General features: G+C 40.0%; 2 pseudogenes; both read left to right on the top strand.

Moving 5' to 3' along the window:
* Nucleotides 1-1,203: 1,203 nt before the first annotated feature.
* On the top strand, nucleotides 1,204-2,215 carry LOC150057433 (olfactory receptor 2C1-like; annotated as a pseudogene).
* Nucleotides 2,216-9,877: 7,662 nt separating this feature from the next.
* On the top strand, nucleotides 9,878-10,825 carry LOC150057432 (olfactory receptor 2G3-like; annotated as a pseudogene).
* The last annotated feature ends 6,087 nt before the right edge of the window (nucleotides 10,826-16,912 follow it).

The following is a 16,912-nucleotide window of genomic DNA, read 5'->3' as shown; positions in this document are numbered from 1 at the left end:
ACTGCATTAAACTGAGGAGCTTTTGTATGGCAAAGGACATAGCTAGTAAATTAATTAGGAAGCCTACAGAGTGGGAGAAGAACTTCACCAACCATACAACAGACAAAGGCCTCCTATCTAAAATATATCAACAACTCAAAAAATTGAATCACTCCAAAACTAATCTCCAAAGTAACAACCATCCCATAAAAAATGGGCCAAAACTTAAAGAGGGTCTTCTCTGAAGAAGAAACAAAAATGGCCTATAGACACACGAAGAAATGCTCAACATCTCTGGTCATAAAAGAAATGCAAATCAAAACAACTCTAAGATTCCACCTCACTCCAGTTAGAATGGCCAGGATCAGGAAAACGAATAATAACAGATGCTGGAGGGGATGTGGCCAGGAGGGATCACTACTACATTGTTGGTGGGAGTGCAAACTCGTTCAACCACTATGGAAAGCAGTGTGGCAGTGCCTCAAAAGGCTAAACATAGAACTCCCCTATGACCCAGCAATTCCACTACTTGGCATTTACCCAACCATCCAGAAACTGGGGCATACTAAATCCACTAGCTCAACAATGTACATTGCAGCACTATTTACCATAGCAAAGATATGGAACCAACCTAGATGTCCCTCAGTTGATGAATGGATCAACAAGTTGTGGTATTTGTACAAAATGGAATTCTATGCTGCTGTCAGAAAAAAATGACATTGCCCCATTTGTTAGGGAATGGAAAGACTTAGAAAAAATCATATTAAGTGAAGTAAGCCAGACTCAAAGGAACTTAGGCTCAATAGTTTCCCTCATTCATCACAATCAGTAGAAATCTTGGGCTCTACTAGCAGAGATTTGCAATAGAGCAAAATCTTGATACATAAGGACATATAATGTGAAGCTAATTGAAAGGACCTCCAGGATATTGAAACAAAAGCCATATAATGAATGATTGTTGTCCTTAATGTACTATGTTGTCTCTCATCTCATTTGCTGTCCCTTGGTTATCTCATATTGGTATAGTATCTCACTTTGTTATCTCATATATTGAGATATATGAGGTGTGGGGTGGGGAGGGGAGGGTAATGGGTACCAAGACATGTGAAAGGGTATGTGAATTAATGCACCTTCTATCTGGCAAATATCATGTAACCCTTTTACTAATTACAATAAAAAAATAAAAAATAAAAATAAAAAAACAGAAGGCTATGGTGGGAGAAAATGTGTTTCCCCAACACATTTGTCCTGTTGGGCTTCTCAGAATATCCATGGCTGCAGATCCCACTCTTTGCAGTGGTCCTGGTATCCCACATCATCACCAACATGGGCAATAGCTCTATCATCCTTTTCTCCATGATAGAGCCCAGACTCCAGACACCCATGTACTTCTTGCTGGACAACCTCTCTCTGCTGGACCTCTGCATCACCTGCACCACTGTGCCACAGCTGCTGGCAAACCCCTGGGGTCCAGAAAAGGCAATTTCCTCCTGGGGATGCATCACCAAGGTCTATATTTTCACCTGGGCAAGATGTACTGAATGTGTCCTATTGGAAGTGATGGCCTTGGATCGCTATGTGGCCATTTGCCATCCTCTCAGATACAATCTCATCATGCATCCCTGTCCATGTGTGTGCAGCTCCATGCTGGTCCAGTGGCCTGGCAAATTCATTGCTTCAGGTCACATTCTCCATCCAGCTTCCCCTCTATGGACATCACTCCCTGGACCACTACTTCTGTGAGGTGCCTGCTCTGAATAAGCTGGCCTGTGGTGACACTATTACAAATGAGCTTTCCTTGACATTGGGGGCCATTGCTTTTGGAATGATAGCTCCCCTGATGGTGTTTGTCTCCTACACTCTCATTGCTAGGGCTGTGCTGAAGTTACCTTCACCTGGGGAATGACACAATGCACTCAGCACCTGCAGCTCCCATTTGGTGGTTGTCACCATGTACTTTGAGCCAGTTATGTACTTGTACCTCCAGACTACTGCTGGCAGCACTCAGACCAAATTCCTGTCTTTATTCTACTGTGTCATCACTCCACTGCTCAATCCACTCATCTACACATTCAGAAACCAGAGCGTAAAGGCAGCATGGAAGAGGATCCTCCCACTGCTGGGTGGAAGGAAGGCTTTCCAAGCCTGTCTCCTCAAACAACTACACATAACAACAACCTTGTGCATACTTCAGTTCATGCTGGTAGGTCTACTTCTCCAAACAAGTGTCCAATAGCATCTAGGTTATCTATCCTTATGACTGGAGAAATAGTTCTTGTAGATTATCCAATCTTCTGAGAGCTCCAATAGAGCCATGTGCTTTCACAGGAACTCTTCTCAGATGTCTGCCTCTCCAGAGATACAATTAAAATATGGTAGGCTCTATCTCTTATCATCAGGACAAAATTTAAGCATCATTAAGGTCTTAGTAAATAATATTAAATATTACTGTTATAATACTGTTATTACTGTTAATAATATTAAATACTACCTCTTGAAGGTGTTTTCTGCCATGTTCTAATTGACCATGCTGTAGGACTGTGGCTGAACTGAAATAAGACATAACAAACATGCAGCCAGATTCTCTTCATACCAATATGACCTCCTCTCCAGAGGACACTGACCCAGTGAGTAGCACGTACTATACTTCAGCCCAGTAGAAGACCTGTGGTTAATGAAAACACAATCTTCTATTTCCCTAACAGAATTTACCATGATTCAGGCAATTGTGAGAGAACTAATGTGCTTTATGAAGATTTGTCCTTGTCCTTTCTCCCTTCTGGCCATATAAGCAGCATGTTCTTGCCATATAAAGAAGGCTTTGTGAGCAACTTTGAAATGCCCCCCCTGCTAAACTGCTGAGCTACAACAGCAAGGCCCAATAAACACCTTCTCTCAACTAATATTGCACAATTTTCTGATATGGTTCAGTGGGGAAAAATAAAGAATCAGTGGCTGGAAAGGCAAACACTGCTCTGGAGGTGGGCATTGGAAACACTGACAAGTGTATCAAAGGAAGACAATGACTCCCATCAAAAAATACTAGTACACAGTAGAGCCAGGAAATCTGATTGGAACAGTCAGGGTCAAACTAGAGAATGCATGTTTCTCTGAACCTTGTTCCACAAACCTAGCTATCAAAAGCCCAGGATTGAGAACCACTGCCCACAACCATCCACTGATGACAATATATACCACAAGGACCCAGAGCAACAGCTTGTCCTCACCTAGACACCGTTTCCATCTGAGTACAGGGAACAACACAAGGCATCTGGTTTCTAACCAGATTAGGAGCAGCAAGATGCATATGCCTTTAGGATACAGGAGAACTTTATTCCTTCAAATCTTGACCAAAGCCATTTTTTTACCGGGGACCACCCAGTAGCCACTGTTCAAACAATAAGGTTCTACTGCTCTGATTATGTTCATTATTTTAGGCTACAGTTCATATGAGCAAATATATACAGTATTTGCCTTTCTAATTTTGATTTCTATTTCTTTCTATATTTTTATTATCTTTAAGTACTTATCCAAAGGCATTATCATTTTCCAAAGCAGTTTGTGAATGCAGTGCACGGAGGTAAATGTCCTTTCATTATTCCATATGAAATTTTGAATTACCTCTTCTATTTCTTTAAAGAATGCCACTGGGATATTGATGGGTATTGCGTTGAATTTGTAGATAGCCCTTGGCAAGATTGTCATTTTCACAATGTTGATTCTTCCAATCCAGGAGCATGGGAGGTTTTTCATGTCCTTAGTTCTGCGTTAATTTCCTTTTTTAGGGTTTTAAAGTTTTCATCCAAAAGGTCCTTTACATTCTTAGTTAAGATAATTCCTAGGTACTTTATTTTCTTTGAGGTTATTGTGAAAGGAGTTTCTTTCCTGATTATTGCCTCGTTCCTCTCACTGTTGGCCTAAAGGAAGGCAGTTGATTTTTGACATTAATTTTATAGCCTGCTACCCTTCCAAAGTTTTGAATCAGCTCAAGGAGCTTGGGAGTAGAGTCTATAAGATTCGTTAAATACAGAATCATGTCATCTGCAAAGAAGGATAGTTTTACTTCCTCTTTCCCTAGTAGATCCCCTTTATGCTTGCTTCTTGCCTTATTGCACTGGCTAGCAATTCTAATACTATGTTAAACAGGAGTGGAGAGAGTGGGCATCCTTGTCTCGTTCCTGATTTTAGAGGGAATGGCTTTAGATTTCCACCATTAAGTGTAACACTAGCAGTGGGTTTGTCATACACAGCCTTTATTATATTGAGGAATGTTCCATGGATTCCTAGTTTCTCCAGAGTTTTTAACATAAAGGGGTGTTGGATCTTGTCAAATGCCTTTTCCGCATCTATTGAGACAATCATGTGATTTTTGTCCTTGCTCCTGTTGATATGTTGAATTCCATTAACTGATTTGCATATGTTGAACCAGCTTTGCCACCCTGTAATGAATCCAGTTTGATCATAGTGTATAATTTTTTTTGATGAGTTGTTGTAGACGGTTGGCCACTATTTTGTTCAGAAGTTTTGCATCAATGTTCATCAAAGAAATAGGTCTATAGTTCTCTTTCTTTGATGAATCTCTGTCTGGTTTGGGGATGAGGGTTATACTGGCTTCATAGAATGAGTTTGGTAAAGAACCTTCATTTTCGTTGAAGAGCTTGAGGAGAATTGGTGTGAGCTCTGCTTTGAAGACCTTATAGAATTCAGCTGTGAATCCATCTGGGCCTGGGCTTTTCTTGGGTGGAAGTTCTCTAATTGCCATTTCTATTTCAGAGCTTGAAATAGGTTTGTTGACTTGGGTTAGTTCTTCTTGGTTCAGTGTGGGTATGTTAATATTGGCTAGGAATTTATCCATTTCTTCTAGATTCTCAAATTTGTAGGCGTAAAGGTTTGAGCAGAAAGAACAGCGCTGGAGGAATTTCAATTCCAAACTTTAGACTCTATTACAGAGCTATAATTATCAAAACAGCTTGGTACTGGCACAAGAACAGGCCTGAAGACCAATGGAATAGAACTGAGGACCCAGATTTTAAACCACAGACCTATGGCCACCTAATCTGTGACAAGGGAGCCAAAAAAATAGAATGGAGGAAAGACAGCCTCTTCAACAAGTTGTGCTGGAAGAACTGGTTAAGCACCTGCAGAAAACTAAAGTTGGATCCTTCTTTGTCACCATGCACTAGAATTAACTCCAAATGGATTAAAGACCTGGAGGTAAAAGCTGACACACTGAAAACTTTACAGGAAGGAATAGGAGATACACTAGGCCTCCTTGGCACAGGTCGAAACTTTCTTAATAAGACCAAAAATCACAACAAATCAGAGAAAGGCTGGATAAGTGGGACTGCATTAAACTGCAGAGCTTTTGTATGGCAAAGGACATAGCTAGTAAATTAATTGGGAACCCTACAGAGTGGGAGAAGATCTTTACCAACCAAACAACGGACAAAGGCCTCATATCTAAAATATATCAACAACTCAAAAAATTGAATCACTCCAAAACTAATCTCCAAAGTAACAACCATCCCATTAAAAAATGGGCCAAAGATTTAAAGAGAGCCTTCTCTGAAGAAGAAACAAAAATGGCCTATAGACACACGAAGAAATGCTCAACATCTCTGGTCATAAAAGAAATGCAAATCAAAACAACTCTAAGATTCCACCTCACTCCAGTTAGAATGGCCAGAATCAGGATAACAAATAATAATAGATGCTGGAGGGGATGTGGCCAGGAGGGATCACTACTACACTGTTGGTGGGAGTGTAAACTCATTCAACCATTATGGAAAGCAATATGGCAGTGCCTCAAAAGGCTAAACATAGAACTCTCCTATGACTCAGCAATTCCACTACTTGGCATTTACCCAACCATCCAGAATCTAGGGCATACTAAATCCACTAGCACAACAATGTTCATTGCAGCACTATTCACCATAGCAAATATATGGAACCAACCTAGATGTCCCTCGGTTGATGAATGGATCAACAAGTTGTGGTATTTGTACACAATGAAATTCTATGCTGCTGTCAGAAAAACTGACATCGCCCCATTTGTTAGGAAATGGAAAGTCTTAGAAGAAAGCCAGACTCAAAGGAACTTAGGCTCAGTGGTTTCCCTCATTTGTCATAACCAGTAGAAACCTTGGGCTCTACTAGCAGAGATCTGCAATAGAGCAAAACCTTGATACATAAGGACATATAGTATGAAGCTAATTGAAAGGACCTCTAGGATATTGAAACAAAAGCCATCTAACGAATGATTGTTGTCCTTAATGTACTATGTTATCTCTCATCTCCTTTGCTGTCCCTTGGGTATCTCATATTGTTACAATAACTCACTTTGTTATCTGATATATTGAATTTATTTGTATTTGATTATTTGAAATTTGATAGGGAAGGGGAGAAAACCAAGAGGGGGGGAGGGCGGCGGGGGAGGAGGGTAAAGGGTACCAAGACATGTGAAAGGGTATCAATGTATGTGAATTAATACACCTTCTTTATGGCAAATATCATGTAACTCTTTTATTAATTACAATAAAAAAAATAATTAAGGGTAAAAAAAAAATTTCATTCTTTCACTATCCACACCCATCTCTCCCAACACACCCCTCCTCTTTCCTATCTCGATTGTAGGTTGCATATTGAATTTTTTACCATGGTACAAAGCTGTTTACGTGTACAATCCAACTTCATCTATGTCATCACTTCCAAGTCTTCACCCCCTCAAGACACACATTTGCTGATATACATATATATATATATACATATCAGTTCTGTGATAAATACAATTTATTTTGCCTTCATTATCCCCTCTTACACTCTTCATTCTTCTTCTGCTCTACTCTGGTTCCCCTCTCCCCTCATGCAAGTACCCATTTCCTAGCATGTATTTTATGTATTTTGTTTGGCATTGACTTAGACTTTTTCAAGGATTATAGCATTTGGGCTCTCCATAGAGTATATTACACTTCAATTGATTAATTTTAACCTCTTGATTACCACCTAGTGTATTTACTTATAAATTTGTGGAACCCATTAAATAAATTTGTGAAACCCATTAATCTAAGGACTATACTACAATGTATATAATCTCAAAAAGCAAAAAAATGCATTGTTACTGTGTGAATTGACCCATTAGTATATTGGGGTCTTTGCATTGAATTGATTTTTCTTCTTCCTGACAATATTCTACTCTTCTGCTTAAGTAGTATGAATTTCACAGCATGTACTACCATAGCTGGGCTATGCTAAACATTCAACAACGTATTAAACACACCTTAAAATTTTTAAATGAAAAATACAAAAAGTAAAATAACATGGTGTGGATAAATGGTCTATCTCCATTTACTAATGATAATTTCTGGGATTTAGAAACGAACCAACAACCTACTCAGACATATTCCTCAGGGCTGAGATTATACTAATGTTTTCAAAGAGAAAGACCAGGAAATCCCTCTAGAAATTTTGTTTTACACACTCCCCAGATTAATTATTCCCATGCATTAGCTCATGACATACAGCAACAAGAGAATAAATCTCAGGAGGTCCTAACAAATCAACAAATTCTCTCTCCTGACCAAATTCAGCTAAATCCGTCCATTGCCTATTAAATCGCAGACCCTCTGAAGAGAAAGACTCACATCTCTTTGACCAAGGTGCCAGCATTTCTACTGCTGATTCCTGGATCAATACACAATTCCCAGTCTCAGCTTCACGGCAAAACACAAGGGAGAACAGGTGAGCCTCGACTACATTGCTTGACATCTTTTCCTGTTCATTGAATTCCACAAATGATCCTAAAGAAATGCGCTCTCGCTTACCCAATCACTATACTATTAGAAGTAGTAAGAGATAAACATAGCAGATAAAAACGAAAGTTTGACCCAGGGGCCAAAGCCTCCAGCTTATAATCCTAGCTCCTCATGAGGCTGACATCTGGGGATCTCCTGGCAAAAAAGTCCATGTGCATCTGATTTCCAATTAATCACCAAAAAGACAGAAGTAGAGCAGTGACTCAAGTAATAGAGCACTAGCATGGAGGAAAAACAGCTTAGGAATACAATCCAGAATGTCAACCAAGTGCGGGGACTCACCAAGATAAGAACAACAAAGTTTGAGAATATATATGACCAATATATGGCCTCCTTCCTTACACAGTGATTTTCAGATCCAAGAAAGGCTTGGGAATGAAAAGATGACTATGTTTTTGGAAGTTATTAGCAAAGATATAGCAATAAGTGAGCAATAATCCTAAGCGTTGAGATGGATCATCTACCAGGAAGCAAATATAATACTGGGTGTACAGAGCAATCAGCAAGAAAACAGAACACAGCCGGGCTCAGTGTCTCAGGCCTGTCATCCTAGCTACTCAGGAGGCTGAGACATGAGGATCAAAGTTCAAAGCCAGCCCACTCTCTAAAGACCGTGAGACTATTTTCTCCAATTTACCACTAGAAAATGGGAAGGGAGGCAGTGGCTCAAGGATAGGGCAGTAGCCTTGAGCTGAAGATCTGAGAAACAGCACTCAGGCCAAGAATCCAAGCCCCAGCAGCAATATTTGCATACCCAATGCTTTGGACATGGTATTGGAAATAAAAACACAACGACATAGACATAAAAACCTATGCTATATAAACATAATATTTTATTACATAGATTTATATGTATCTATGATATAAAACCCTTAGCCTAATTTTGATTATGTTCTAAAAACTAAGTGACAGGGATTGTATATAGAGATTCCCTTCTTGAATACTTGTTTGTTAAACATGTCATTTGAAATATGATGATTTATTCTTTAATAAAAAGGCCAAAATATTATCCAGTGGGCAACGGTTTCCCTAGTTTGTCATAATTACTATAAACCTTGAACGCTCCTAGAAGAGGTTTATAATCAGGCAAAACCTAGATCCATAAGGCTATATAGGATGAAGCTAAATAAAAGGATCTCCAAGATATAGAAACAAGAGCCATATAAGGTGTGACTGTTGTTCTTAATGTACTATGTTATTTCTCATCTCTTTTTTTGTTTCTTACTTATGTCATATTGATACAGTATCTTACCTTGTTATCTGATATATTGTATATGTGATTATTTGTTTATTTGGAATAGGATAGGGAAGGGGAAAATTAAGAGGAGGGGAGGAGGTGGGAAAAGGTAATGAGGACAAATACATGAGAATGGGTAGCAATGATTGTTAAGGAATGCCCCTTCCTTCTGATGAATATAATGTAACCCTTCTATTAATTAGAATAAAAAACATTTTTAGAAAATTATTGTGTTGAAAGTGATGCTGTAGCTCAGGGATAGGGTGATAGCCTTGAGTTGAAGAGCTCAAGAATAAAACCCAGGACCAGAGTTCAAGTCCCAAAACCAAAAAACAATATCTAACTAAAACTGATTGAGTTGACTTTACTAGTATGCTTACGATATTCCAGCTCTAACTTTATCCCTACTTCAAAGCAGAGCACAGAGTGGTATGACAGAAGAATCACCCAATATTTAAGAATTCTTATCAGTAGGGAAATTGTCCTCAATAGAGTGGAAGGCTTTTGGATATTTCCAGAAACTTATAGAAATAAAAATAAAACTTGACCTCAGCTGAGCACAGTGCCTTGAGCCTGTAATCCTACTTACTCAGGAACGGAGAGCTGATGATCGTGGTTCAAAGCCAGCCCAGGCACTAAAGACCCTAACACTCTTATTTCCACAATTAACAACCAAAAGCAAGAATTGGCCATTTGGCTCCAGAGTAGAGCAGTAGGCTTGAGCTAAAATACTAAGGAACAGCACCCAAGCCCAGATACCAAGTCCCCAAACCAACAAAAACAAAAACAAAATGTTTCTCCTCAACTTTGTCTCTTTCCGTAGAAATACTTATGTGTAAATCTGAAGGCCATGGCAGGAGAAAATGTGAGTTTCCCCGACACATTCGTCCTGTTGGGCTTCTCAGAATATCCATGGCTGCAGATCCCACTCTTTGCAGTGGTCCTGGTCTCCCACATCCTCACCATCACAGGCAACAGCTCCATCATCCTTCTCTCCATGATGGAGCCCAGACTCCAGACACCCATGTACTTCTTCCTGGACAACCTCTCTCTGCTGGACCTCTGCATCACCTGCACCATTGTGCCACAGCTGCTGGCCAACCTCTGGGGCACAGAGAAGACCATTTCCTCCTGGGGATGCATCACACAGGCCTACCTCTACCAGTGGACAGGTGCTACTGAATGTGCCCTGTTGGCAGTGATGGCCTTGGATCGCTATGTGGCCATCTGCCATCCTCTCAGGTAAAGTCTCATCATGCATCCCTGGGCATGTGTGTGCATGGCAGCTGCATGCTGGTTATGTAGCCTTGCCACTTCCCTGCTTCAAACCACACTCACCATCCAGCTTCCCCTCTGTGGACATCACACCCTGGACCACTTCTTCTGTGAGGTGCCTGCTCTGAATAAGCTGGCCTGTGGTGACACCACCACTAACGACCTCTCCTTCATCTTGGTTGCCACCCCTTTCGCAGTGATGTCTCCTCTCATGGTGATCGTCTCCTACACCCTCATTGGTAGGGCTGTGCTGAAGTTACCTTCAGCTGAGGGAAGACACAAGGCACTCAGCACCTGCAGCTCCCACTTGGTGGTTGTCATCATGTTCTTTGGGCCAGGCATGTACATGTACCTCCAGCCTCCTGCAGCCAGCACTCAGGCCAAGTTCTTGTCTTCATTCTACTGTGTCATCACTCCACTGCTCAACCCACTCATCTACACCCTGAGAAACAAGGACGTGAGATCAGCATGGAAAAGGATACTACCACTGAAGGTAGGAAGGAAGGCTTTCCAAGCAAGATGATCTGCCTGTGCCCTAAATCATCTACGTTCACATATCACCCTTGAGCACACTTCACTTCATGTTAGCAGTTCCACTTCTCCAAACAAGTGTCCATTAGCATCTAGATTATCTGGCATTATGACTGGAGAAATACTTCTTGTAGAATAATCAAGGGCAGGAATTGTAGCTGGATTGAAGTAAGATATGATGACCATATATTCCAGCAAGGCCTCAGCACCAGAAGACACTGTCCCAGATCATAACTTCCACTGGACTTCAGCCCAGTAGAAGAATCTGTGATTACTGAAATCACAAACTAGCTTCCAAAGGCCCAGAATGGGCAGACATGGCCCAAAATCATCCACTGATGCCTACATATACCCTCAGGACCCACAGTAATGGCTTGTCCTCACCTAGACACCGTTTCCATCTGCATAGAGGGAAGAACACAGGGCATCTACCTGGTTTTTAACCGGATTAGGAGCAGCACAGTATATGTATCTATGGGATACAGGAAAACTTCATTCTTTCAAATCCTGACCAAAGCGATTCCTTTACCAGGAACCACCCAGTAGCCACTGTTGAAACAATAATGTTCTACTGCTCTGATTAGTAGCATTATTTTAGTCTAGGATTCACATATTAGCAAAAATATATAATGTTTGGATTTCTGAATTCGATTTCTACTTTTTTTAAATATTTTTATTCTCTTTAAATACTTATCCAAAGGCATTGCCATTTTCCAAAGCAGTTTGTGAATGCAGTGCATGTAGGTCAATGTCATCCTTTCACTATCCACACCCATCTCTCCCAACACACCCCTTCTCTTTCCTATATCGATTGTAGGTTACATATTGAATGTTTTACCATTGTAAAAAGCGGTTTATGTGTACGATGCATCTTCATCTATGTCATCATTTCCACATCTTCACACCCCTTGCCTGTTATGTCTCAGTTCTGTGATATATACAATTAATTTTGCCTGCATTAATTCCTCTTCCCCTCTTCATTCTTCTACCCCTCTCCTCTTGTTCTCACTCTCCTATCTTGCAAATACCCATTTTCTGGAATGTATTTCGTTGGCATTGACTTAGACTTTTTAAAGCATTATAGTATTTGGGCTCTCCATAGACCCCATTACATTTCAGTTAATTCATTTTGACCCCTTAATTACCGCCTAGTGTATTTACTTGTAGATTTGGAACAATCTAGCTTCCATAAAGGAAAGAAACTTATGTTGCTCTGGGTCTGGTTTATGAATTTGATTTATCTTGATCAAAATTATTTCTTTTTTTTCTTTTTTGGGGGGAGGAGAAGGTTGGGGTGCTTGAACTCTGGGCCTGGTCACTGACCTTGAGCTCTTCAGCTCAAGGCTAGTGCTCTACCACTTAAGCCACAGCTCCTCTTCTGATTTTCTGGTGGTTAATTGGCAATAAGAGTCTCATGGACTTTTGTGGCTGGGCTGGCTTTGAACCATGAGCCTCAGATCTGTCTATAGAGTAGTTAGAGTCATGAGCCACAAGCATCTGGCTTAATCAAAATTATTTCTATCCTGTCAGACACACTGTGGCTCATGCCTTAATGGGCATGAGATTTGAGTATAACAGTTCAAAACCACCCCAGGGAGGCAATTCTATGATACTCCATCAATAATTAATAATCTAAAAAGCTAAACTGAATGTATGGCTCTGTGGTAGAGCACCAATTATAAGAAAAACAGCCAAACAAAAGTAGAAGCTCAGAGATAAAACCCCAAAATTTCAATATCTGAACACACACACACACACACACAGACACGCACACACACACACAAACACACACACACACACACAAACACACACACACAAAGATCATTACATTCATTTCACCAGTAAAGAAGACCATTTCATTATTCTTTTTTTTTTTTTGCCAGTCCTAGGCTTGAGGTCAGGGCCTGACCACTGTCCTTGGACTTTCTCAAGGCTAGAGCTCTACCACTTGAGCCTCAGCACCACTTCCGGCTTTTTTCTATGTATGTGGTACCAAGGAATTGAACCCGGGTCTTCGCGCATGCTAGGCAAGCACTTTAACCACTAGGCCAAACTCCTGGCCCCTCATTATTCTTTATGAATTAATAATGTCCCATGGTGTATGCATAACCACACTATCTGTCCAGTCTACTTCAACAGTTGAGCTATGTTAGTAGTGTTGCCATAAATGTGGGTGTTCTAGTCTCTCGACTGTGTGCTCACTTATGTTACTTCTTGTATATGTTCACCATATTACAATCATCCACCGAGAATTAACTCAGAGAGTTACACTAAGGCACATTATAATCACAATAGAAAAGAAAATGAAGAGAGAATTTTGAAACCACTGAAACTGAAATGGTTTTTTTCCTGTTCAGGAAACCTTGCATTAACATTCTCATAAGTAAAAAGCAAATGTTAGCTGAGTGCCAGTGGCTCATGCCTATAATCTTAATACTAGAGCTAGAGCTGTGGTTCAAGTTGTAGAGTGCTAACCTTGAGCCAAAAAGCAAAGGAACATTGTCCAGTTCCTTGAACCTACTAAGTTCACACCCCAGAACCAGCACAATAGAAGTAGTAGTAGTAACAGTAAATGTTAATGAGATGCCAAAGAGTTGGAGCTGAGCTCTTGGAAACTCTTGGTGGGAATAAAAAGTGATACAGCACCTCTTAAATTGCAAGGATTATTGGTGTGAACCATTGGCACCTAGCACAGTAAACATTCTTGATATTCCTTCTTTCAATGGTTGCTACTTTACTAACTAATCATCTGCTTAAGATTGTCAATCTGGGGGAAAACAAGATGATTGGGAGAAGGTGGGAGGAGGGAAATAGGGACAAAAACATGAGAGGGCGTATCGTGTGTGTGTGTGTGTGTGTGTGTGTGTGTGTGTGTGTGTGTGTGTGTGTGTAAGGGGACTTGAACTCAAGGCCTGGACTCTTGCTTGGCTTTTGCACTGAACGCTGGTGCTCTACCACTTGAGTCTCATTTCCACTTTCAGTTTTTCTATGATTAATTGGAGGTGAGTCTCACAGTCATTTCTGCCTGGACTGGCTTTGATTTGCAATTCTAAGATGTCAGCCTCCTTACTAGCTTCAGGTGCTCAGTACAGGTATGAACCACCAGCACCAGGCAACAGTTTCTTCAAATTCATTCATTCCTACAGCTTCCTTCTGCAAATTCCCAAAGGAAATAAAAGGACTCAAAAATAACAAGTTAGAAAAAGAAGTCCCTGTAGAATTCTCCTTCCTCCAAACCGGGTTCCTGAATTAATTATCTACTTGTAGTTGTTCAGGTCTCAGAGGATTCAAAAAATAAGCCTCAAGAGGTCCCTTGGTGTCATCATTCTCTCTTCTGGATGGATTCTGGTTGGTCGGTTTTCTCATTCACTTCCAGGCCCTCTAAAGACAGAAGACATAATCATTCTGACTTGCAATTTAATGTTCCCATCTCTGGCTCCTCTCTCTCTACATCTTTTTCTTCTCCAACATCCAGGTAAAAGAATGGAAATCCAGGTAAGCCCGGAGCACAAGTGAATCCCTTTCTTCTTCTAGAGTTTCACAAAGGCTCCCAATGAGATTCACCTAATTACCCGAGGCGTGAGCTTAATATAGGATGTGAAAACAGAGGACCCAATAAAAAAAATTGAAGAGAGTGTCTTCTTAAATTGGATAATTATTTCTTATCCCATGGCAGCCCACAGTAGTTTTCAGATCTTAAAAAATGATTCAAACAGCAAGGAACCAATGGCTCAGAACTGTAAGCTTAGCTACTTGGGAGGCTGAGAGCTAAACATTACAGATCAAAATCAGTCTGAGAGAAAAGTTAGGGAGACTCTTATCCACAATTAACCTCAGAAAAGCTATGGCTCCACTATTATTCTTTTTGTTCCTGTTTTTGTTTTTCGCCAGGCCTGGGCCTTGAACTCAGGGCCTAAGCTGTAGGGCTTTCTCAAGGCAAGAGCTCAACTAACATGAGCCACTGCACCATGTATGTTATACTCAGGAATCAAACCCAGGTCTTTATGATGCTAAGCAAGCACTCTCGCACTAGGCCAAACTTCCGGGCCAGATCATTAGTCCTGAGTATTAAAACTTAATGATAGCGCTTATCCCAGAGTTCAAGTCCCAGCACCAGGTTAAGCCTGAGAATATGTATGGTTCTAGATACTACTTTCAAAACAAAAAATGAATATGGAAGTAAAACAGAATGGGATTTATGCATGGAAATAGTAAGCCTTTCCATATCATATAAATGAAAACAAGAAAATAATATAAATTTATGTATTCTCAGATGTCATGACTATAAAGACAATGAATTTCAAAAAATATCAAATCATGCGTAGTAGCAATTTAGGAAAAGAAATTGAAGTTTTTATTATAGGTAGGAGATATATGTGTTGTGCTTGTGTGTGTGTGTGTGTGTGTGTGGTGTAGTCCTGTGGCTTGAATGAAGAGCCCAGGTGATGTCCCTGAGCTTTTTTTTCTCATTTTAGTTTATAATTGTACATAAGTCTTCAGGATCATCCTACCAGACTGCCTTCAGACAACAATCTTCCGATTATAGCTTCTTGAAGTTAGAATTATGAGCATGAACCACAGGGCGGAAGAAGAATTATCAATTACAGGGAAGTAAGATAATTTACAAGAAGGTTGAAGCTCAAACCCTATCATTCTTTGCTGTAAGGTATTAAGATGACTATGGGGTTCTTTTCTATTTTGTTTTGTTTGTTTCTATGTTTGGCCAGTCCTGGGGCTTGAACTCAAGGCCTGAGTACTGTCCTTGAGCTTTCTCAAGGCTAGAGCTGTACCGCTTGAACCACAGAACCACTCCTGTTTTTTCTATGTATGTGGTACTGAGGAATTGAACCTGTGTCTTCGTGCATACTAGGCAAGCACTCTACCACTTAGCTAAACTCCTGGCTGAAATCCACTATGTTGGTGCCTGATGACCCAAGAATATAGCTTCTCACAGCACTTAGATGTATATGTGGTTTCTTTCAGCATAGCTCTTCTTTCTCTTATGTATTCCTAATTGTTCTCTGAGTTCAGTCCCTTTATATCTACTATATAGGTTTACTAATAATATAGACCCAACTGATTAATTGCAAAAAGCATGTAAACTATGATAACTTTTACTCTGGAAATGAGGAAATGCAGGTTTGGTTGGTAACTGAACTGCACAATCTCCATGGCTGTTCAAAAGAATTTGTCCACGGCAGCACCACCTCTTGCTCCATAGGCTCACTTTACTGGAATGCTACAATTCTGTTCATCACTCACAAAGGCAACCTTCATGGCTCTTAGTCCACACAAGATGCTAGTATATTTCATCCTCCCAAAGTCTGAGAAGTGAACAGAATTTCTTGCATTTCAGAACAACTGCCTGAACTTCAGGGATCTGATGTTTCATACCCTACATTATGATACACACCACCTATCAACAGAGTATGAATTCAGATATGCACTAAATATAAATGTTGTGCTTGCTGATCTACCGCAGATATCCCAACCAGGCAGATGGCACCTGAACACACCAATACCCAAACCTCATTCTCCACAACATGCTATCTCATAAGTACTTATATTAGTCTACCTTTCAAATCCCCAATCTTTATTTCTCAAAATGTCTCAAATTCTTTAGTCCTTGATTTTAGACTTCCCCAGCCTTCATCCACAGATTCAGTGATCTTTTGGGCCCAAGATTCTGTTTTTCTCCTTTTGGATCTTCTCATGTTTTTTCCTAATATCTGATGTTATTGTTTCTGATCTTCTAGAATTTATGCGACTATTGATATCTTGTAACTTGGTTAAAAGTACTGTACTGTGGTGTCTATAAGTCAAAAGAATTAAATACATGTGATAAGTACAAGGTACTTATTCCTCTTGACCTAGATTTCACTTTTAAAAATATCATTGATTAGAATCAATAATTCTACAATATGTACTAATTTTACTGTATCTACTTACACTTAAACATAAGAAAAATAAGTGTTTATAGTAGTTTACAAAATCTACATCATATTTTAACCATCCTAGATTTATGTCTCAAGTTAATATTTGTTTCTTAAAAATAGTTGATTCCACCCAGGTACTCATG

Source organism: Megascapheus bottae, chromosome 10 (genome assembly GCF_031878675.1).
Source record: "Megascapheus bottae isolate mThoBot1 chromosome 10, mThoBot2.hap1, whole genome shotgun sequence".
Lineage (NCBI taxonomy): Eukaryota > Metazoa > Chordata > Mammalia > Rodentia > Geomyidae > Megascapheus > Megascapheus bottae.
The sequence above is the reverse complement of the archived record's forward strand: the minus strand, read 5'-3'. Positions and strand labels throughout refer to the sequence as shown.